The sequence below is a fragment of the Rosa chinensis genome, chromosome 5 (genome assembly GCF_002994745.2).
Source record: "Rosa chinensis cultivar Old Blush chromosome 5, RchiOBHm-V2, whole genome shotgun sequence".
In the NCBI taxonomy this organism is placed as follows: domain Eukaryota; kingdom Viridiplantae; phylum Streptophyta; class Magnoliopsida; order Rosales; family Rosaceae; genus Rosa; species Rosa chinensis.
Genome location: NC_037092.1, coordinates 9,603,612 through 9,628,611, shown reverse-complemented (window position 1 = coordinate 9,628,611; position 25,000 = coordinate 9,603,612). Strand labels below are relative to the sequence as shown.

At 37.6% G+C, this 25,000-nt stretch overlaps 2 long non-coding RNA genes and 1 pseudogene across 2 annotated transcripts; 1 reads left to right on the top strand and 2 right to left on the bottom strand.

The window, feature by feature from the left end:
• Nucleotides 1–2,616: 2,616 nt before the first annotated feature.
• LOC112203089 lies at nt 2,617–5,385 on the top strand (annotated as a pseudogene).
• Nucleotides 5,386–6,218: 833 nt separating this feature from the next.
• On the bottom strand, nt 6,219–16,686 carry LOC112201480. The gene is made up of 3 exons (XR_005810618.1): nt 16,593–16,686; nt 6,402–6,470; nt 6,219–6,278 (listed from the first exon to the last, which is right to left on the bottom strand). It is a non-coding gene; the product is annotated as an uncharacterized LOC112201480 (long non-coding RNA).
• Nucleotides 16,687–21,951: 5,265 nt separating this feature from the next.
• On the bottom strand, nt 21,952–24,080 carry LOC121049579. The gene is made up of 2 exons (XR_005800810.1): nt 23,843–24,080; nt 21,952–22,725 (listed from the first exon to the last, which is right to left on the bottom strand). It is a non-coding gene; the product is annotated as an uncharacterized LOC121049579 (long non-coding RNA).
• Between the last annotated feature and the right edge of the window lie 920 nt (nt 24,081–25,000).

The following is a 25,000-nucleotide window of genomic DNA, read 5'->3' as shown; positions in this document are numbered from 1 at the left end:
TCTTCCCTTATATGAATGATAATTTTCTATAAATACAGTGTTACATATATTGACGAGAGATTTATAGCACGTTGTCATCGTATATTATGAAGATCTTAAAGACACATTGTTAAAAGCAAAATCTCAAAAGTTAAAGTGTCATTATAAGCATATTGCTTATCAAATGCTCAAGGGATTCAAATACATGAATGATTCAAATGCAAGTCCATGAAAGGTTGAAAGAGCTTGAAGCTCACTCATGGAATCAAAGAGTCTAAAGCTAGCTCATATGTACTCATTTCGTTCTAGTCAACGAGATCTAAATTTCCTTAATGAGTACTATGACGAGACTACTATCGAATTCGAATTATGATTATAGTGTTGCAACATATTTTAACTTTCGCGAAGTTATGAATTACTTAGAGCTCTTGAAGAGCTTATATGAAACGTATCAATACACAAAGATATTGATGTGTATGGTTAGGTATGCCATGATAATTTTCAATGTTTTAAACTATACAAAGTTAAAATGTGTCAATTTCTTTATATTGTTTAGCTATTACTTTGTGTATGAATTTGAGCATATGAGATTGTTTCTAACCTTATCATATGAGGTAAGATTTATTTAAAATCGTCTAGCTTTGTTGGTATTTCTTAAACTTTACAGGTATGAAAATTTGTGATGAGCCCCTACATGTAAAGCACACATGGTCTCACTTCAATGATAGACACATCAAACTACCATACATGGTACATGTAGCTTATCGCATACATGAATGAGGCTTGCAACAATCAGGGGGAGGTTCTCATCAATGGGAGCATCCAGAAGCATGCTACCTAGAACATATGTGTGTTGTGCTCTTTTTGTCATTAGACCAGGGTTATTTTTGTCCCACTGGATTTTTGTTACCTGACAAGGTTTTTAACGAGGCAACAATAAGCGCGTCCAATACCATCATTCATTGGTGGACATCCAAGGGGGAGTGTTGTAAATATTATTATCTATGTGGATGTCCATGTAAATACTCATTAGTTATGTACTTTGATGTAAAATCTACCTCTATATAAAGGAGGCTAATGAGACTGAATGATAATACTTCTACTTCCTCCCAACTATTCTCTCTTTATCTTCTTTCTACTTTATAACAAAGTATTATTAAATCATATTATTAGAACTGTTAGTGACTCAATATACTAGTATTCACATTAAATTATTATAACTCATTATGTCGTAATGTAGGTTCAACATTTTAATTTGAAATATAGTAGATAATTGATGAAATAAACATCTTCTAAAGTTTCAAAAATTCCATGTTTTTCCCTAAATTTTCATCATTTTTCTCGAATATTTACCAACATCGATATTTTCTCAATATTTCCACCAAAATTTTCATTTTTCAAACAATCGATATTTCCTCGATATTCGATATTTTGGTCATTGCAACCATCAAGAAGTTTTTCATCAACCAAAAGAGAAGAAAAAGTCCAAGATCACATGAGTTTTATGTATGCACAATGTACTATATTCTTGGACCTTTCTGACCTAACTAGCTAGCTCTGTCATTCCTGCATATGTGGTTATCCTAGTTAATGGTGGTCACAAACTCTACTATTGATTTCATCAGAAAGGTAAGAAAGACCGTAGAGAGAAATAGATCCACAAGCTTCTTCTTTCTATTCCTGTATTTCATGGATCAAACTTGTATTAAATTGTTTACCAACTCTTGCTGACTAAGAGAATCTACCTGTTACCCCTTCCAAAATAATAGAGAATCTACCTTTTTTATATGTTCAAAACACCTCTCTCTTTTTTTGAAAGGGGGTTTGATGCGGTTGCTCTCAAGTCTTGATTAATGAAACTGCAGAATACAAAAGGGGGGGGGGGGGACATAGAGCCTGAACCCCAGATTCCAATAAGCATAAAGAGAACATCCTGAAATAATACCAGGATTCTCCACTAATTAATTCATCCATGATTCGAGGAGGATCTACCTGGTTTATATGTTTAAAACACCTCATTAATTCATGCATGATTCGAGGAGACTTTTTACCATTTTTTTTTTACCCTTTTAATAACTACTTCAATACCCCAAAAAACATGATCAATGTAGCACTTGCTACATCATCATATATTCTTAACTTCACCACTTTGAACACAGTTTCAAAATAAATAATTTAATTGACATTTCTCTTAAGATGTGACCTCATTGTTGAAAATCATATTGAATTCGCCACTCATTTTCAAGGAGGGGGGAAGCTGTGCTATTCGTAATTATGCTTCTTCGTGATACAATTATCTTTCCGGTATGTCACCGCCATTTGTGCACTATTTGTTAACTGGTGCTTGTTACAATATATAGATTTTGTGGAGAGTCTTGGTATTATTTCAGGATGTTATCTTATGCTTATTGTAATCTGGGGTTTAGACTCTATGTCCCCCCCTTTTGTATTATGCGATTTCATTAATCAAGACATCAGGGCAGCCGCACTTAGCCCATTTTCAAAAAAAAAAAAAAATCTGCAATTTGATAAGCAAAAGTGAGCCTAATTTTTTCCATTTACAAATAAAGAGGGCAATTTAGGCCATTAGAAAACAGTTAAAATGTGTAACATCGTCCATTCTGCTCTTACAATCAAAGCTGGTCTGTTTCTCTCTGCTCTACCTCTTCACCTCTCTGTTTCTCTCTGCTCTACCTCTTCACTTCTCTGTTTCTAGCTCTCTACACCTCTCTCTCCCAAACCAAATGCCTCTTCAGATCTTCACCTTTAGACCCAATTCAGTCCCCTCTCTTCTCCTACCCTCCCAATTATGGAGAACACAAGTATGCAATCCCAACCCAACGTAGATCTAGCTCTTCCCCTGTCCATTTCTCAGGTACCCTCCATTATTTTTTTCTAGCTCAGTTTCTCTTCATTTTTGGAATTTGGTCATTTTATCTGTGGATTTTGGTAAATGGTTTTGGTTTTTGTGGTCAGATAATTGGAAGGTCCTGAAGGAGATCCAAAATTTGTGCAAGAATTCTTCTTAATAATTTATGCAGGGAAAGTCTGAGACTGTTGGAGGGAATTTCAGTACCCAAAATAGGATTTCCTATTTTGTTCATTACAATGAGAGCACTGAAATGCTTTGTGGGTTCCTGAAGAAATTTCCAGTTAGTGATTCTGGTTAGTTTAATTGGTACCGAAGCAAGCTCTGTGATAAAGTCTCAATCTTTTTACTGTCCCTTTTAGATTAATCTCAATTTAGGACTAAGACTGTTGTTTATGTGTAATACAGATAGAACTGTCATGGAAGTGTGTAGAGGACTTGTAGTAGTCTCGGCTATCTTCAATGATCATGATAAAATTCGACAACCCAAGGGGATTGGATCGAAAACCCTTGAGAATGTATGTTTGTTTATGTTTATAGATGAGATAACCCTCAAAAGATTTTACCAGCAACATTTGATTCCAGAAAAATCTGAAAACTACAAGATTGGTGCATGGAGGGTTGTCAAGGGTTTGAGCAAGGGATTGTATGAGAATCCGGCAATGAATGGTGTGATACCAAAGTATTTAGTTCATAGACTTTTCCCAAACGCCAAATTCATCATTTGGGTGGATGCGAAAATGCAGCTGATGGTTGATCCATTACTTTTGATTCATACACTTGCTGTGAATGAGAACCCCGATATGGCGATTTCAAAGCATCCTTACTATGTTCATAGTTTCATACTATGGAAGAAGCAATGGCGACGGTGAGGTGGAAGAAATGGTGGGACGTTGATGGATTGAAGAGGCAAATGGAGAATTATTGTGAGAATGGTTTTCTCCCCTGGACTCCAAGCTTCCTTGTCCCTCAGGTAATTTAAGAGTAAAATTTACATTTTATGGGGTTGTGTGAATCTTGCTTAAATTCTACTGCAGAACTACCTTAGGCGCCTGAATATGTGTGGTCTTTAATTTATAGAGTTGGGTGCCAACCACATTTTGGTATTCTCTGTCTAGGAGCAACTTGATATCTATCAAAAGTTTCTTAAAGCCAACTTCTTGTTGATAGAAGATTGCTATATATGATCCGGATGCTTGCTTTGGTTTTAGTATTTGAGAGTAAGCTCTTTTCTGAGTAAGGAGATAAAGTTCAAGCCTGAGAAATCAAAGATAGTAGGTAGTAGTAACACTGAGTTTGCCGGTTTTCTAAGAAAATGGGATCTTTTTTCTTTCTTTCAAGGAGGCATATTATATTTCTTGTGAGAGATGAAATGTGGTAATTTTCTTCTGTTTGTATCGGTTTCATCAAAATTATTTTCAGGAATTAGATGCATTGAATCTAACACGTCTTTCGGCCTAGTCAGGACTAGTCCCACTGCGCTTTCTTCATGTGTGGGAGAAATACTTCGTTCCCTTCGGGCAGCCATGGCTGTGGGACTGAAATTGAAGTTATTGTTGATGACTCCAAGGACACAAGCCAAAACTACAGAAGCACCCCCACCACTATCACAATTTTTTTACCATTGTCTTTGTCGTAGTTTGGCAAAGGTGGCGAGGGAATGTTAAGTGCACATATCACAGGACTGCTGAAGGTGTGTCGCGATAGGGTGCGGTATGTGGAAGCCTTTGAAAAAAGTGAAAAAGAAGAAGGTCTGAAACTGGAATAAGGCCTTGCTAATCCGGCTGCACGGCTAGTGGCGGAAGGAATGTGTAGAGCACCACGATGGAGACAAAGTGCAGAGTCCATCATACCAGTTTGTGCTCATGACTGAGGATTTAGGGTTCTAGCTAGAAATTGAAGGGTTAAGGATACGAGCATTATTGATCGATCATAGTCTGAAATGAGACGAGGACTGAAAATATGAGGAATATTTGAGGTGTGCTGAAGTAAGGTATCAAACTTTCGTTTTTGTATTATGGGATTTCCTTACATGTGAATATGTACCGGAAAAGATAAAATGTGTTACACATGACACTATGTCAAAAAAGCCTTCAGACGACAGACATATCTGTCGTCTGATGAAGTAAAAATCTGTTGTCTAGGTGGCTGCCGTCTCTAAGCCACTCAAACGACAGATATTCTCCGTCGTTGATAATGCACTCAGACGACAGATTCAGTTTAAGGTACTGTCGTCTGAAGTACCTAATATTGAAGAATCTGGGTCTATCTGTCGTCTAAAACATCATACCACTACATATTTATGTTGTTGGAAATTCACTTCATCAACATATTCAAAAAATAACTGTCGATGTAGTTAATGTAAGATGACGGAGTTTTTGTTGTTTCTGTCGTTTGATTGAACCAATATTAAGGTTACTTGATGCTTCTGTCGTCTGATTTAAAGAACAATGACAGTTATATGTCGACTGATTTCGTATGCAACAACATTTATACCTTGAGTTATGTTGTTTGAGATTTGTTTGGACTACAGATAATTGTGATTCTTGTGGTTAGATTTGATTTCCAACTACATTTTTAGTTTTTTACTCAAATTTTTGTTGTCTGAAAGCTCTTTGAACTCTGCTTTTATGTTGTTTGAACTTGGTAGAAACAACAGATGATCATTTGTTTCTGTTGTTTCTATTTTCTTGATACAACATAAATTGTGAAACCTGCATATATCTGTTGCCTTTCAACCATTTCAACATCATTCATTTACAATCATCAAAACCATAAAATTGGATTAAAATCAACATTCAAAATGATGCCTACGTTTCATTGCATCAACATCATCCAAAATACAATCCATAGTTCCAACTCTAAACCTAGTCAACAGTTACATAATGATCGAGAGAACCAAAAAACCATCTTATCTCGATCATTTACCTAATATTGCACTAAGTCAAAAACCTATAAGGTAAAGAAAGAGTAGCTAGGCAGAGCATCTGCATGCATAATTTAGGTTCATCAACACTTTCCATCAGTTATATATAAATGCACAAAAGCAGTTCCTAGTGCTACTCATCTATCGTAAACAGAACCAAAGTTAGAACTTCATAACATGATTTGCCCATTCAGCTCGAACCACATCAATATCCTTCTGTGTGTAAGCAAGATTTGATTTCGTTTCCCATTGAAACAAGCAAATGCAGCAAGTTATTATGATGCAATCAGATTTCATATTATAGGCGTATTTTAGATTTGGACATAATAAAGTTCATTAAATTTGAGAAGCAAATGCAGCAAGTCCATTATTACCCTCAATTTTTGGATGATTGCTAGGGTCTGAGAAAATCTTGATATCATATTGAAATGAATAAAAAGACCCACTATGGTCAGCAACATGCAAGCCAGCCCAGTTTTTAGATCTCTTTAATTCATGTAGAGACTGCAAGGAATTCACCAAGGACCATAAGGACTAAAGGAGAATTCAAAATGGATATCCAAAGTCCTAGAAGGTAACAGGAGAACTCCCCATTAAATACAAGAGGATTGAGGAAATACGTCTAACCAACTCTGTTGTCATGTAGGTCACCAACCAGCAACGATGATACCATGCACGGTAATTCATTTTTGACCTCTGTAAAGATAGAATCTGAGTTATAACAAAGACAACCACAACATAGAAATTTCTAATTTGCCTCCCAAAATACCTAAGGAAATCATGATATATGTATAGCGTGCCATATGGAATCTTTAAATACAATAATCCTAAAAGGTACAAATTTTAGGTATCAGATTTAACATATATTTCTATGTAAACTTGTAAAGGATCTCACTGATACTTTTAACTGAAAACATCAAAATTGTTGTAAATATTTGTGGATAATCATGTAAATAGATGATGAGTAATAGGTGCCTATCCCTATAGATTGGTGATTGATAGGTTGTAATTGTAGGAGTGATTGGATTGTAATTAAGTATTACCCTTTTGTGTACACCATGTAGTCCTATATAAGGCTCCTCATGGTGAGATGAATAAGACACACATTCTATTCTCTACGTCTATACTCTCTCTCTCTCAAATTTGTTTACTATAGTTTTACAACACGTTATCAGCACGAAGCTCTAACCCAAGCCCTAGCCAGAGAAAAAAAAACCCCCTGCTGCAGCCTGTTTGAACACCCCGAAACCTCTTGATCGGGACCTCAGATCAAAATATTTCCTTCATCAAAGTTGTTCGTCTCTGCCTCTTCTATCTGACCTCCAAATTTCAGCCCTATTGGAGTCGTTTTGAGACCTGTACACCATTCGAAGTGGGAGCTGTCCAGAAGAGGCGAATAGCTCTTGGATTGGCATAAGCTGAAGATTTATCCGTCCTTCATCAAGTAATGTTTTCCAAAACCTAATTTTATATTCATGCTTCTTGCTTATTGAGCCTATTGATTGAATATGAAAAATCACCATAATGCATGAGCCCTAGCAAATCCTACATGATTTATTTACTTGGTATACGTATTTGTATATATTTGTTCATGTGTTTGGGATTGTTTGATTGGAAAAGAAAAGAGAAAAATTTATGGACTGCAAGTATATATCTGTAGTACTTGGTCCAGTAGTACCAAATCAATATCAGTAACATCAATTCAACAAGAAAGAAAAAAAAATAGATTATGCAGTTGCTGGGATTCGAACCCAGCTAAAATAGGTACCAACTCAACATGTTGTCCGTTGTACCACTATGGCAAGTTAGTATGTGTTAACACTATTTAGTATTAATAACAAATTACATATAAGTTATTGACAAAAGATTACTTAACAATTACATCATTTAAAGATTAAATTAAACATATAAGGACTAAATCTTACAAATAAGGACAATATGTTCTCCACTTGCCACATGTCATGAGTTAATTTACTTTCTTACCCTTAACTACTTATTTTGACTTCTAATCCCTTTATAATGATTAAATCTTACAAATAAGGATAATCTGCTTTACACTTGTCACATGTCATGGGTTAATTTTTTTTTTTACCCTTAATTACTTTTTTTTTTACTTCTAATCCCTTTATGTTACTTTTTTTTTTTTTTTTTTTTTTTTCTGAGAATAATCTCATATTCGTCCAGTTCTGCTACTGCACTTGTACTCGTGTTCTGCTACTGCACTCATCATCGCCTAATCCTGCTACTGTACTAGTCCAATCCTGCTACTGCACTGCACTCATACTAGTCCAGTTCTGCTACTGCGCTCGTCATCGCCCAATCCTGCTACTGCACTCGTCCAATCCTGCTACTGCACTCGCTGCACTCATATAGTCCAGTTTTGCTACTCGTCATCGCCCATTACTGCTACTGCACTCGTCCAATCCTGCTACTGCACTCGCTGCACTCATATAGTCCAGTTTTGCTACTCGTCATCGCCCATTACTGCTATTGTGCTTGTCCAATCCTGCTACTGCACTCGTGGCACTCATACTGTCCAGTTTTGCTACTCGTCATCACCTAATCCTGCTACTGCACTTGTCCAGTTCTGCTACTGCCCTCGTACTCGTGTTCTCCTATTGCACTTGTTCAATCCTGCTACTGTTATGACCTCACTACTAGTGCAGTCAGTGACAGACACACGTAGGGATGAGTAGGGGCTACTGCCCCAGTCAGCTTTTGACATGTGGCAACTGAGATTCTTTTTTATATTTTATGTCAGCTATTTTTATATAATAATATAATAGATAATTGATTGTTGATGTGTATGGCCATATGGTGCTATTCTGTTTCACCAAAGCACTATCATATATAATTAAGTATATGTAGAGGCTGAAGGCGTGCAGCTTGCCTTTCCCAGAGACCCATACGACCCCATTTCCCATTGTTTTTGTTCCACTGAGAATCTCCAATCCCCAAACAACAAACTCAATACTTCCTGACTTTCTTCGATTTAGTCCGACTTCGACTCTTTGAGTCTTCATGCAATCTCTGCCCTTCTGCAACTCAGTCTTGGATTGACGATCTTGAAGGTTAGTTCTAGTTTACTTTCCAAATCGATGACTTCGTTGATTAAATTAAATTACTCTTTTCTATATATTCCTGCGTCCGCCACTGAAGTATTGTGCATTCCCAATTGCTCCAATTGCGATCACTCTTACAATTCCACAGCAATTTACAGCAGCTTTGTCTCAAATTTCTAAACTCAATGCCACAGCTCTAATCTCTTTAATTACCTGCCAAGGTAGCCCAAGAATAATAACGAGTAGCCATGCACACCCAGCGTTCGAGAAAATGCCCAAGTGAAATTTCAGCCTTCCATTATTGAGCTTCAATATAGTGCAGCTTGTTATCTTGTGGTAGATTGCAGTGACAACGGTGAATGTTGGATGACCATGAGTATAGTATGGCTGAGGTCTCTGCAGTGAAATCGAAGGTTAGTTTCTCGGCGAATCCGACAGTACTCTCACTCTTCGATCTTAGAGGTTTCGGAATCCGGAACTCCATTACAATTCCATCACCACATGGAGCCGCGACGGAATCTTTCTCCGCCATCTTCTTCAGAAATCACCGGAGTCGCAAGGTGGTGGAGATCGAAAGACGATTCTGAATCAGCAATGAAGTTCGAAACCTGCACCAATGTTTCGGATCTCGGCGAGCCTAGTTCCGGCATGCACGGCGTCTTTCTCAATGGACTCGGCATTTTTCGCTGCCGCTCTTCCCTTTCTCAGTGATCAAAACCCAGATTGCATAAACACAATGAAAAGCAGAGAAATCGAAACCCACCTTTCCGGAACCGAGAAAACAGGTGATAATGGTCGCCGGAACACTGGTATCGATACCCAAGGTCGGATTCTCATCGAGATTACAGAGACCATGCTATTCTTTTAGAATACCCAGATTGAGGGTTTAGATCGGTTTACGGTTTTGGGTATTAGATAGTGGCAGTGTCGTAAATTGTGGTGAAACTAGAACATTTTGGTCATTTTTATTAAAACTGGGAATCAGGCTTGTATCATTTGGTTTTTGGGCCTGGGCTCATGTCCTTATTTGTATAAATCTTGTAGTAAGTGGGTTTTCTGTATTTACATCTTTGGTCATGTGCTACTATGTAATTTTCTATAGTATTAATTCTGCCAGAAGCAGATTTGAGGCCAATTAATTGGTGATTGATCAACTCGTGATTTGATTTTGATTGATTTTATCCAAAGCAATTGCCATTGTAATTTATGCTCATTATCACAATCACTTCATTATCACATTGAGACAATTCTGAATTATTGTGTGAATTATGATAGAAGAATTATGGGCTTAATTTTTTGTTACACAAATTTGAATCTGCCATTATAATTCTTTATGCTAGAAGCATTATGGGCTAAATTATTACGCGATTATTACATAAACATTGTGCCAGAAGCATTTTGCCAAATTTATTACCTGTACATAATGCCAGAAGCATTAATGGGATTTGAACCCATTTCCTTAGGTACATAACCGCTGCATAAATTTATTTACGTTATGATTTAATAACATATATTGAATTTGGTTATGTTATAATTGTGAATATTAAATGTGGCTGAGTCAGAAGCTCAAATCAAGCCCAAAGTCACAACAACAAATCCGAGCCAGAAGCTCAGGCCCAAGTTGCAAGGCCAGAATAGCAGCTCACTACATGTTACCATGACAAAAGTTATGCATCTTCTCAAAGTAGGCTCATCCAGTTGGATGCGATGTCTAGGTAAGGTTCAAATGAGGTTGTGTACTTAAGAGAGCCTCGCTCCACCTAAACCTCATCTTTCCTTACCCGGTCGTATTCAATTGGAGTTACCGAAAGGGTTGAGTAATAATTTTTCATTCCTTGGCAGACCAGCTTGAGCCCAGTAGGCCCACTCTCCCTCCGTGGGACCAAGCAGCCCAGCAGGCCTCACACACCATTTGACTTACGCATGAAAGCCCGGGTCACAAGCCCGCAGACTAAGCCCGATAGGCTTCACTATCAAGCCCACTCCTTCTTTGGTCCAGCAGAATCAAAAATAAAAGGAAAAATGATTTGATATTGTAAATAGATTCACCATATCTAATATGTGTAATTAATTGCCAGAAGCATTTATTCACATAATTGTGTGATAGTTAATATGTTAAATTAGTAGCATGCAATTAATATCTCAATTGATTTGTGACTTTTATTTATCCAAATTTGTGAGATTATTTCAATTTGCTCAATTCAATATTATTGTGTTACTTGTCTAAATTTTCGCACTAGAATATATGTGTAGAAAATGCAGGTACCTAATGAACTAGAAGTTCCAAATGAACCAGTAGTTCATACATATATCGAACTTGTAGTTTCGATAATGCCGTTTAAGAAACTTGAAGTTTCCTTCATAAATTCACCACACATGATAAAACCAGCAGATTTTACATGTCTAATCCGATTTTTCATACCATGTTATAGAACCTGAAGTTCTCATTACTTGCTTATGGATGATATTACCCAAAGCACTAATATTATTTGTTTTTTTCCTGTAACAAATGTCAAATCTCAACATGTTTGACTTTGTTGCTTTGGAGGTCTCCAGAAGAAACTATCTAAAGTGAACTCAAGATGTAAAAATTCATCTGACTGCAAAGAAGATGAGATCAACAATCGATATTGACAATGTCATCACTGAGGCTTTTAAGGCAAGTTCCATAATGTTCATAAAGAAACATATAGAGAGAGCACTCCAAGTTAAGTATCCGATTAAGAGGATACACAGACTCTTTGGGTTGCTTTGGAAGAGCGCTTTCACCATCAAATGACAATTTCTTGCTTGAAGCAAGACATGATTGGCAGAACGAAATTAATCCATATGACAGTCTGCCACTTGGCCAAAGTCTAAGAGGCCACGTAATTAGGCTCTACATGGTAGGAACCATGATTCCATAACTCAGCAAGCCTGAGTTGAAAGAAACATTGGTCCGGCCCGCTGCCACCAGAATCAGCATGATCTTTGTTATTGATGTGGAGGAATTGACTGCTGGTCCCGCACCTGTTGTGCGATAGCCGAAGCAGTAGATGAGTATTACGCCGGTCGCGGAACTCGAAATACCAACTTTATTGAAGGGTAATTTTCTATCGATTCCACACTAGAGATCATGGATTTTCAGGCAGTTACTGAACATACCGAGGATTAGAACTCGAAGACATGGGTATAATTGGTCACTTATGTCATATCTATTTCATCTTAATGAATGAAACATCTTCGGATTATTTTTGGTGATTTATGTTTTCAATCATTTTGGATTATGAAAATGTGGTTATGTTCGAATATATTTAATTCAATAAACGTATTTATATATGTGATCCATTGAATTAAATAAATGAATAGACATATTCTATGGGGAAGTTTGTTGTCTGGTTAAAAGTGCTATTACACACACCATACTCCCAGATCGGAGATGTTTTTCAAACTTATTGTCTATTCATACCTCTGTGACAACCGTATTAGGGCAATCCAACCTGATAGAGGGCTATGGCAAAACCCACTATATGTTGTCCAATGGTACTGAACCTACCATTAATGAGGCCTTATAATCTCCACGTTCCAGAAGAACGTTATTGAGTATTAAGGATATTCGAACCAACAGTTACCACATTGAAACCACAGAGAAAAATGCGTGGAATATCTTTGCATAAACCTCCGAGTGTGCGGCCAGAAACGTACATTGGAGAAATTGAAATCTGTTAGCTAGAAGCTAATTAATTCAAGCAACTACTTGCTATGGCATGACCTTTTGGGACGCCCAGGTCAAATTATGATGCACCGTATCCTCAATTCATCGCAGGTGCACCCCCTTCTGAATAAGGGTCTTGTATATGCCATACTAGACCATCATATGCAAAGACTAGTACATACACCACCATTTTTCTGCCCAAAATGCAAGGAAAATTTGTGGACATATCCAACCACCATGTGGACCAGTTAAATATTAATGGTTTTGGTTGATGTATCGACAAAGTGATCATATGTTACACTATTGTCCACAAGAAAACACTGCTTTTGTTAAACTCTCACCCAGATCATGAAATTGAGGGTTCACCACTCGGATTATCCCATAAAGTCTATAAGACTTGATAATACCGGAGAGTTTACATCGAAGTCTTTCGATGATTATTGCATATCCCTTGGGATTGATGCTGAACATGTAGTTCCCTATGTTCACACCCAAGATGGTCTCGCAAATAGAATCTTGGTAATGCGCACCAAGCTCCTAGTTTTTGTGTGGGGCTATGCAATTTTGCATGCAGCTATGTTGGTCCCATTGAGGCCCACTGCTACCCAACCTAACTCTGCATTACAGTTGGTGACTAGGTACGAACCTGATGTTTCGCACTTACGCACATTTGGGTATGCAGTCCTCATGCCAATTGTGCCGTCACAACGTACAAAATTGGGTCCTCAACAAAGGATGGGCATACATGTCGATTATGAATCTCATCCATTATGTGCTCTTTCGAGTCCTTGACAGGCGATTTCTTTACCGCTAGATTTGCGGATTGTCACTTTGATGAGATAGTCTTCCCGCCGTTAGGGGGAGATAAGAACGTTACCGTTCCTGATGAACAACGTGAATTAACGTGGAATGTCCCCACTATGTCTCATCTTGATCCCCAAACCGCACAATGTGATAATGAAGTGTGGAGAATTCTAGATCTACAGAGTGTATCCCAATATATGCCAGATGCTTTCTCTGATCTAGCTAAAGTGATGAGATCATATATACATGCTGCAAATGTGCCTGCAAGGATAGACGTCCCTGTAGAATGTGTGGTCCCAGATGGACGAGGTACGACCATGGCGGCTAACCAGTCATATGTCCCTGCCCTGAAGTGAGGTAGATCATTAGGTTCGAAGGATTCTTATCTCCAGAAGAGGGTAAACTTGGCACAAATGAATCCCCTTAACATCGCAATCTCAAACCGATCCATCTCATGAGATAAATCCGGATTATGGGTCTGTCCTAGAAGAGACGATGTTGGGGGACGCTCCAACATTTGAACCCACTCCTGAGAATAGAGAAATCTCGGTAAATTTAGTGAGATTTGGAATCGGGTTGAGATTATCATCGATGATATATTAGTATTTGTGGTGGCCACCGAAACTATAATATGCGATGACCTCGAACCTTGCTTTGTTGATCAAATTCAACGAAGAGATGACTGGCCAAAAAGGAAATAAGCAATCCAGGTCGAATTAGATTCCTTGATAAAGAGAAAGGTGTTTGGACCTGTTGTTCCTACACCTCCCCATGTTAAACCCGTAGAATTTAAATGGGTATTTGTAAGGAATCGTAATGAGAAAAACGAGATTGTGATACACAAGGCTCGTCTAGTGGCGCAATAATTTTCTCAACGCCCTGTGGTTGATTACGAGGAGACGTATTCTCCCGTAATGGATGTCACAACGTTCCACTACCTTTTCAGTTTGGTAGTTTCCGAAAAACTGAATATGCAGCTTATGAATGTGGTCACAGCTTATCTCTATGGGGATCATGATACAGAGATATACATAAAAGTTCCAGAAGGACTTAATATACCCGATGCAAATAGTTCTAGACCACGGAACACGCTCTTCATTAGTTTTGAGGCGTTCACTTTATGGATTGAAACAATCCAGACGGAGGTGGTATAACCGTCTAAGTGAATATTTAATCGGGATGGGATATGTGAATAATAAACTATGCCCATACGTGTTTATTAAGGAAACAAGTTCCTAGTTTGGAATTGTGGCGGTCTATGTCAATGACATGAATTTGATCGATACTCCTGAAGAGATCAAGGAAACCGCAAAGCACCTGAAGTTGGAATTTGAGATGAAAGGCCTTGGGAGAACAAATTATTGTCTCGACCTGGAGCCCGAGCGCAGTGCAGATGAAATTTTGGTCCATGAACCAAATTACATCCAGAAGATGTTAAGATGCTTTAATGAGGATAAAAGTAAGCACACCCATGGTCGTCTGAAGTCTAGAGAGAACCATATCATCCTGCAGATGATAACGAAGAGATATTGGTACCAGAAGTCCCATATCTAAGTGCGATAGGCGCATTATTGTACTTGGCTTAATGCCCTAGACAGGACATCTCATTCGATGTGAACATGTTAGCTAGATAAAGCTCTGCGCCAACACGCCACCACTGGAATGGCATAAAAGACATTTTTTGCTACCTTAGAGGTAAGGCGGATATGGGCTTATTCTATCCCTACGCATCAAGGAATGGATCAAACCCCCTTGATCCTCAGAATGATGCTTGCCTTGTTGGATATGCTGATATAGACTATCTATCAAACCCGCACAAGGCACGTTCCCAAATTGGTTATGTCTTTACCATTGGGAATACTGCAATTTCTTAGAGCTCTACAAAATAGACACTTGTTGCTACCTCTTCGAATCATGATAAGCTACTAGCTCTTCACGAAGCAATATGTGAATGTCATGGCTAAGAGCCGTTACAAACCATGTTCGAAGCACATATGGACTGCATTCCACCACTGATGAACCAACCATTATCTACGAGGATAATGCTGCTTACATAGAGCAGATAAAGATGAGTTTCATCAAAGGAGACAACACCAAACATATTGTATCGAAGTTCTCCTTCAATTAGCAACAACAGGAGCATCAGAAGATTGAAGTTAAGCATATTTGATTTGAAGACAATCGTGCAGACCTCTTTACCAAGTCACTACCAAAGTTTACATTCCAGAAGCATGTTCAAGGTATTGGTCTATGTAAACTATCTGAATTACCTAACATGTAATTTTTCAGGGGGAGTCGAAATCAGGGGGAGTATCTTGAAGCATACCCACTTGACCATCGTGTACTCTTTTTGTCCTTCGTCCAGGGTTATTTTGTCCCACTGGGTTTTGTTACCTGGCAAGGTTTTAACGAGGCACATCTTTAGCATGGTCACCCCACTTATACTACATTCTGAAGATGCTTTGATTCGACATATACATGCATTTGCTCATCTTTTCCCTTCGACCACGGGTTTCTCCCACTGGGTTTACCGGGCAAGGTTTTGGTGTAGCAACTCTAATGCATCCCTCTCGTAGACATACTACCTACTTATGGTGCTGATAAGAAGACTTCACCTATCTCTAAAGCTGTGATACTGCTACTCCATACTCAAGCATGTTGTGCTCTTTTTCTCCTTCGACCAAGATTGTTTTTTTCCCATAGGGTTTTTATTACTTGGCAAGGTTTTTGACGAGGCAACTTAGAAGCGCTCAGCCTATGCAACACTATTGACATGGAATATCCAAGGGGAAATGTTGTAAATATTTGTGGATAATCATGTAAATAGATGATGAGTAATAGGTGCCTATCCCTATAGATTGGTGATTGATAGGTTGTAATTGTAGGAGTGATTGGATTGTAATTAAGTATTACCCTTTTGTGTACACCATGTAGTCCTATATAAGGCTCCTCATGGTGAGATGAATAAGACACACATTCTATTCTCTACGTCTATACTCTCTCTCTCTCAAATTCGTTTACTATAGTTTTACAACAAAAATCACAAAAATTGAGCAGTATGTTGGACAAAGGAGGAGTGAACCAAAGCTATTATAAGCTACTTTGCTACAGTAATTGGTGTGAAATTTGTTGTTTTCTCTAGGTGAGCAACACAGAAAACAACAAAAAGACAACATATGTGATAAATGAAATTTGACTTCAAAGTTTAAATAAACCTTTGCAAATTAAAAGTACGCAATTCCTGAACTGAATATAAACCTCAGCTATTTTCTCCACCAGCTCAGACTCTTTGGTGACGATCTCTTGCAGAGTTGAACACTTTCCAGCAATTAACTTGATGACCCATCGCCTGCCAATGATTAATATGCTCATAAATTTGACCTTTGCAAATCCTCATGGAAGAAAAAAATGCATAACCATAATAAGGGACTTGCTTAACACCAAATCTGAACACTCTTAAATACGAAACTATAAGTATCGTACTGGTAAACATGTGTGTTGATGTGTATGTGTGAAGTAATGCAGCTAGTTGAGGAGAAAAGATATGCCCTACATGTCTTCTTTAAGTCAATAATGTGATTGTACTGGTGGTAGCCATAATGCATAACCAGCCATACTAGTGAATGTTTTGAATGCATATAAAATAGACGTTGTCAAACATGTTACCTGTGGCTCTAAGTATGCTCAGATTTAGGTGCATATGAAAGAACAAGCGCTGAGAATACAAGTTCATCCAATAAAATTGAGAGCTCTTGCTTCTTTAACAACATCATCTTCCTGTGTCACATATACAACGTCACTCTCTTGCAAACAGTGCTAACATAATCCGTAGGGAAATATAATAGAGAAAAAAGACTTAAGACCAAAGATATAAAGGAACATACCTGGAATGCCAAGCAGTGCCAAAATCAAAACTCACTAACAAAACAACCCTACTATGCTTCGTGACTTCACTTTCAATACCTTATCCAAAGATAACGAGGCACATACAGAGGTCTCAACCCCAGTTACGCAATTAATTGCCTTATATTGTCGATTTGCTGCCATCAGCGCGCGCTTAGGTTCCTTATATAATGGAATAAGAACATCCGTCGAAATTCCCAACTTATGAGCCCTATTCCAAAACACTGCACTCCCATCTGCTGAGCACACCACATTAGTAATACCATCAGATGATGAGGATGCCTCTTCATTCAAGTTGACAAACAGGGATGGATGAACAAATCCAATCTCATCACTGAGTTTAAGTGCAAAACACAAACCATAAGCCACTTGCATATAACCACATTCTCCAAAAGCATCAATCAAAAACCCTAAACCCTCCAAAATAGACTCGACACAGAATCATAATGCCTCCACAATGAGGCACAATTGGTATAGACCCATTGTAGCAGAATATTGCAAATGGCCTAATAATCAATGTTAAATGTACGTAGTATATATTATTAGGCAATAGTAGTACAGATTCAAAATTTATAAAGAACAATGCATATAAGGGAGCTAAAGCACATTTGATAGCATAGTCTGCCCTCTAGACGTGTGCAATTTCATAATTAAAATATCATAGCCATAACAAGGCAGGCCACATCAACCAAAGTAAAAATAAATAAATGGCATTCACATGAAGCGTCCTATTTCTCTAAGTGGTCCTCCAATTCCACAACGTACATCCAAAACCTAGCACCAAAAGATACCAAAAACCAAGTCAACATATTGAACCAAATACTAAAGTATCTCTCCAGCTTAATAATCTGTGTTACATTGAGTACTTGAGAAGGCAAACCTTCTGTCTAGGTTTCAGTTCTAGTTGTAAGGCAAGGAAGTGTTCATGCCTCTTGCGTTAAGCAAACAAGTTCTTTTACCCAAATCAAGACACATACCAGAGAAAGGTCTGAGCTACAGCTCAAAGTGATGAGAAATTGATTCCTTAATGATCTGTTTTCACTTGTCACCAAGGAATAAATGAGAAGAAACCAAGTTTTACAAATAACTAAATTATTCTTTCTGCCAACCAAAATTGAAAACACAAAACCAAATCCAAATGAAGTATGTTCATCTTATTCTAGTTTCCATGATTTACACAAACAGAACTACCACGACTTATATAGATGATTGAATCTCGACAATTAAATTTCTCAGCAACAAAACAAGAATCCAAGGCTAAGCACTTGAGAAAAGCAAAAGAAAGAGAATATGAGCCTACATTAATCCAAGAAATTAAGAAAGACGTAATGTTCCATTCATGAAAATCAACTGCAAGTAATAAAGTCCAGCTAACAAAGTTAATAGAATGAAAAATTGATGGGGGGACAAGCATAACCTCAAATTGCAATTGAGAAGCAAGGAGTCTAAGGAATTGTCCCACCAGCTACGACTAAACTTACAAAGCTAAACAAAATGAGATTCATATAAACCAAACTCGCAGGTATAATCCCAGACAATCAAACTGAATAAACAAGTTCACAGACTCGCATGTATAATCCAAACAATCAAACAATCAGCAATTGTTTAAATAAACGTCAAACAACCATCACTCCATTAATAAAGCATCAATTCCAAAGAATAAGCAATTGCAGTAAGCCAGCAACCATCCAATCAATAAACCCAAACATAGATTTCATATACCCAATGTCCCAATCAATAAGAAGAGAAAATTTCAGAAAACCCAATTGAAAAAATGAGGAACTGAATCTCAGGCATCAGATATAGAGTCATGGAGGCTGAAGATTGAGAGGGAGGAGCACTATTGGAGAGGAGTCAGAGCCTTAGATTCTGAATAACCATAAACCATCCCAAATCGAAATGAACCATAAACCATCCCCAAATCCATAAACCAGAATAAAACCCAATTCTATTTCAATCACCCCATCTCTAAATCGTTACCAATTCGATATCCCAAAGAAACCCTAAAACCCCAAATCAATATCCCAAGGAAGCACTAAAACCCAACACAAATCAAGGTCGAAACCCTAAGACGAAGAATAAGACTTACTATGAAATCGAAGAACTCCACCAACAGTGTCTTCTTGACCTAGATCGGGGAGAGGTTGATGAGACTCTTCTGTGTAGAAAACCTAGATCAGGGATAGAATAACCATAATTGGGAAAGGGAAAGAATGTCTCTGATTAGGGGAGAAGAACCAAAATGGGGAGCTGAAGTTGCTCGAGGTCTAGCTCAGGGAGAGGGAAAGAAGGTTTCTGTTTTTTTGACTAAGTGTTGAGAAAACTCGGGGTATAGGCATCTAGTTCACATTAAGTTTTAGTTCAACCAAAAAATTTTTTTGTCCAAATACGGGTAAATATTTTTCTATTTACTCAGACAACAGAATCTATTGTCTGAATTTTCTAAATATAACAAACTTGAAAAAGTTGAATTGGTGTTGATTTTGATACCATTTAGACGACATAAACAGTTAAATCTGTTGTCTGAAGACGTTCAAAAAAATCAGACAACAGAAAAAACGTCTTCTGTCGTCTGAGGGGTATGGTATGAAGCATTTTTTGACATAGTGTGATCACACGCAAGGGATTTATTCTCTATGTACATAGTAAAGCATCGAATTTTAATCTCTTTGTCAAGCAATATAAGAAAATACAACTCTACAAGTTTGTCTTCCGTCCCTGTTTGTTTTAGACCTGCTCTCAGATTGATCCCCACAAAGAGTTCAATTGTGAGAGAACCCACCCAACATCAAACCCAATCTATTGAATAATCCCTTACAAGAACTCATCGGCACTAACCTATGGAACTCTATCACTGACTAAATATCACTGATAATTAAACACCCTGCTTTATGATTTTCTTGCTATTGCTGCTACTGGGTTCTGAGTTTTCTGTTGTTTAAGTAAATCTGTGCATGTGAGGTAATTCTCATTTGCTGGTCTCAATCTTCAGTAGTCGATATCTCTAGCATAATGGTCCATCAAACCAAAGACAAAAATACAGGGATCACTACTAGTGGGCTTTAATTTTGATCTATCTCTAGAAGAATTCAGGAAGACAACTTTGCCATGAAAGCACAAGCATCAACGTAACTAAAACCCAGCAAGTCCCCAACCGGACCTCCCAATTCTTAGTACCCAGGAGGTTATGGAAGATCCAGAGATGGAATAAAATAAGAGCCTCCTTCTGTGGATGATGATGAGGATGAACTTGACAACGATGAAGTGGTTTTAATGGCAATAATAAGTCCAGCAAGAACCATATTACGTGTGGTGTCGAGAGAAAGAAGGAATGGGATTATGGGAAGTGACATAGTGAGTGGTTTTATGGGCAAATGCGAAAGAAAAGTTGAGAAGAAAAAGCTGTTGTACATGAATCTGAATTTCATATCCAAAAAAATGGATAGCATGACGAGTGTCTAAGTGTGGCTGATCGCCAAAAATTGTCAACTTTCACCTGAAAATCTGTAAATAAAGTTATGTTTGTTTAAGAATGAGAGAAATTGAGAGAGTTTGATGAGAGAATTGTGTGTTTCATTATTGAGAATAGGAGCCCTATATATAGAGATTACAAAGTATATGTTATAATGTTACAAGGAAAACTATTCCGAATAGGACTTGGAATTCTAGAACATTATCTCTTATTACAATCATGAAACTAATCCTAGTTTGATTAGGCACACATAAGTCGATTTCCTTCAACACTCCCCCTTGTGCCGCTCAAACTTGGTGGTGACGCTTCATCCGTTGCCTCGTTAAAAATTTTGCTCGAGTGAAAAACCCTGTGGAACAAACACAAGCTCGAGGAGGAGAAAAAGAGTACAACACGTGCTTCACTCTTCTAGATCGAACATGTAGACATCATAACTCCCCCTGATGTCGATATCTCCCCCTGATTGCTACAGTCGTGGGAGTTTGAATAACTTTCTCAATCCGATACTTTTCACATGTTCTCGAAGGTGGATTTAGGTAACAATTTAATGAATAAGTCCACTACATTATCCTCTGATCGGATTTGATTCACTTCAATATTTAGAAGTGATTGTTGTTGCTTATTATAGAAGAACTTAGGCGATATATGCTTGGTGTTGTCGCCTTTGATGAAACCTAGCTTCATTTGCTCAATACAAGCTGCATTATCCTCATAAATGCATATAGGTTCATCCGTGGTAGATTTCAAACCACAACTTCCTCGAATATGTCTAATTATAGACCTTAGCCATATACATTCACCCACGACTTCATGTAGAGCAATAATCTCTGCATGATTTGAGGAAGTAGCAACAAGGCTCTATTTTGTAGAACTCCAAGATATTGTAGTGCTACCCATGGTAAAGACATAACCCATTTGGGAGCGACCTTTATGAGGGTCAAAGAGGTACCTTACATCAGCAAAACCCATCAAAACATCACCATCATTTTGATGTTAGAGAGGTGGGTGAGGTCGGCCAACTTTAGTGGTGGCGGCGCTGGCGGCAATATGGCCGGCCACGGTGTTATGGTGGACGGTGGCGCCATGCCTAATGGGGTCCGATCCCATTCTTCCGTCATTCCTCTTCTCTCTTGTCATGCCCCAAATCCAGGTCAAATTTTTTTAAAAAATATTTCCCGAAAATTCAAGGTGTAAGTAAAATTAAAAAAATAAACGAATGGAAAAATAAAATCGACACTTTGATAATGGAATTGACTTCTCATTTCGGTATAAGGATAAATCCAACTCAAGATCACTAAGAGTACTCACTTCCGGAATAATGATCTTACATAAGCAAAACTCCAACTAACTCTAATTGCTTTCGATCACTAATCTTCATAGTTCTTATGTTTGATAACCTGCAAGACTGTTAAGGGGTGAGCTCAACCTGTGGCTCAGTAGGGAGCTATTTCTCTTCACACAAAAGATAACCAAACAATCATCATATGGTATGCATGAATGCATGTTCTATTCTCGATAATTCACACAGCAGAATAAACTGAGCCTACATGTCCCATACCATGTATTTTACCATGAAGGTGACTCAGAGTACTCAACTATATGAACTAACCCCCACCCAAAATCAATCCCCCTAACCCTCTTTTGCTAGTCATCTTGTCCATGCCCCTTTCGCCAGTCCCGAATCCCCCTTTCAATCATATACTAATTGCGCATTAACAATGGGCATACCTGGGATCTGGTACCTGCTGAGGTTATGGACTTAACTACGGAAAAGATAAATTTCAAACTTTCTTATATCAATAACATTACACATATCACCATCACCACCCTTATACTTCATATGTACTCAATGAATGATGCATCAATTGATAACATATACTTCGCAATGTAATTGCATCAAATATTCATTCATTCCACAACAAACATGTTAGGCAATATATATGCATACAATAAAATTGAGTAGAGGTTCCCAGATCCCCCTACCTGCATTCCAAGCTATTGTATAGATATATGTTCCTGCATAAAAAGTAAATATCCAAGTACAATTCACATTTCCTATGCATAAGCACATAATTTATTTTAAACACAAAGCTATGATTCTGCCTTAAGAACATACTTCAATATCAAGCTTATGTCTTAAGAAAATGGTACCTAAAATCTCAAGCCATTTAGATTTCATTTGAAGTGCTAACTGACCAACCAAAATGTCTTATAGATTTGTTATGACGAAAAACAGATATGGCTAGCAAATTTCACAACGACACAAGTATCTCAAATGAATTTGGAAAATGGTGTCACAGGTTTTGTTGAAAAGATACGAATATCTATGTTCAGTTGGTGGTCGACCGAAACAAGTTTGAATAATGATAACGTACTGTTCAAATGAAACAGAACAAACAGAAACGTTGTGACAATTGCAGAGTTTCCTGATGCAGACTCTCAACTTCGAAAAATCATAACTTACTCTAGAAAAGTCTTTTTCATGAGATTTTAATTCTGAAATGATCTTTGAGATGTCTACTGAAACTTTCATGAAGACACCAACTTCAAATACCCAGCCGAAATGTACAGTTTTTAGTAAAAAGAAAACTGGGTTAAAAACAACAGATTGCAGACCTCTGTTTTTAGCCTCAAAATTAACCACTGAATCTTACATGAAATTGTATGAAACTGTACAGATATCAAGCTTACATTATAAGCTTTCAATACATGTAAATGGTTTGTAAAATGAAAGCCTAGATCAAAGGATATGGTTGCTCAAAGTTAACTAAATGATTATAATGCAGAAACTTGTTCTAGCTTTCTCCAATGCCTACAAACTAATGTTTGAGGTTACTGCTCAGTCTAAGGTTGTTAAACTGATGCATATAGGTTCTTTGATCACTCTAACCTCTTGTTGTTAAGACAAAATAAGAAATCTAACCCAAACAGCAACCTAAGAATTTCTCAGGACACCCATTCTTATGGAACCATTTCTCTAATCATCTTGATTTGTTTCTATGTTTACATTCTATTTGAAAATCATTTACATTATTAACTGTAGAAAACATTAAGCCAACTTAGACAAGAACTGAGCAAAACACATGAACAAAGTTCCACAGAAATAGAAATAGATTTTAGGATCGAAACAGACCTTTGAATCCCAAATTTCTAAGTCTCCGAAACTAATCTTTGTAATCATGCCTTCCCTTCTCTTTCTTCTACCCCTTTCCTTTCCTCTTCTTCTCTCTCTATTTTCATTCTCACATATCCTTTTCTTTCTCCCAGTGTCTCTTTTCTTTTGTTTCCTTTCCTTTCTGTTTATTTCTTTCTTTCTATCCTACTCCTTTCTCTCTATCTCCCTCACTCACGTTCTGTTCTCCTATTGCTCTCATTGTAGTATGGATATGAAACAAGTATCTAGCTGCTATTTATACTAGTCAGGTTCTTGGCCATCAAGCAAAACAATTATAATAAAATCTGCATATAGATGTGTTTGTCCATACCTATCACTTAATGACTTAATCACTAAGCATTCAATAGATATACTTGTACAATCCTATCTCTTAATAGAAACCTTTATCAGTAAGTATTGCAGAGATAGGTATGAAAGCTCTTATTCTTTTATAACTTAATGACCAAGGTTATATATAAAAACATATAGGAAGAAGATAAGCTTTATTTCTACAATCTGGGGATATCCATGTGATAGCAGTAGACTAGAAGTTTTAATGATGGATAAATAGAGCTTGAGCTATAAATTGAGTGATGCCACCTCAAGCTACTATCTAGCTTAGTCTACAGGTTCATCAATACCTATAATTCCTAACTTTGCATAATCACTCAAATAGAATACTTACTCACACTTGGATACGAACAATGACTAATAAGAGATTCATTGATTGGGTTTATAAGGTCTCATCCGAAAATGTTTAAACCAATTGAGTAAAACTAGCTTCCTCACAAGTCTACATGTAATAGGTAATAGACTTCTCGAACACACACACACAAGCTAGTAAAGAAAATATTATCACATGATCTAATATATAGTTGGAGAATCATATCCAACATAAATACCTAATCGTCGTTGAGGACCCATTTTGGTGTGCTGTGGCGGCTCAATTGGCACATAAACTGCACGCCCAAATATGCGTAAGTGTGAGACATCAGGCTCATACCCAATTATCATCTGGGACGCAGAGAAGGGTTGAGTGGCAGTGGGCCTTAGACAAATAAGCACAGTTGCATGCAATATTGCATTGCCCCAAGCAGAAATAGGGAGATTGGTGCGCATTACCAATGCTGTAGGGAC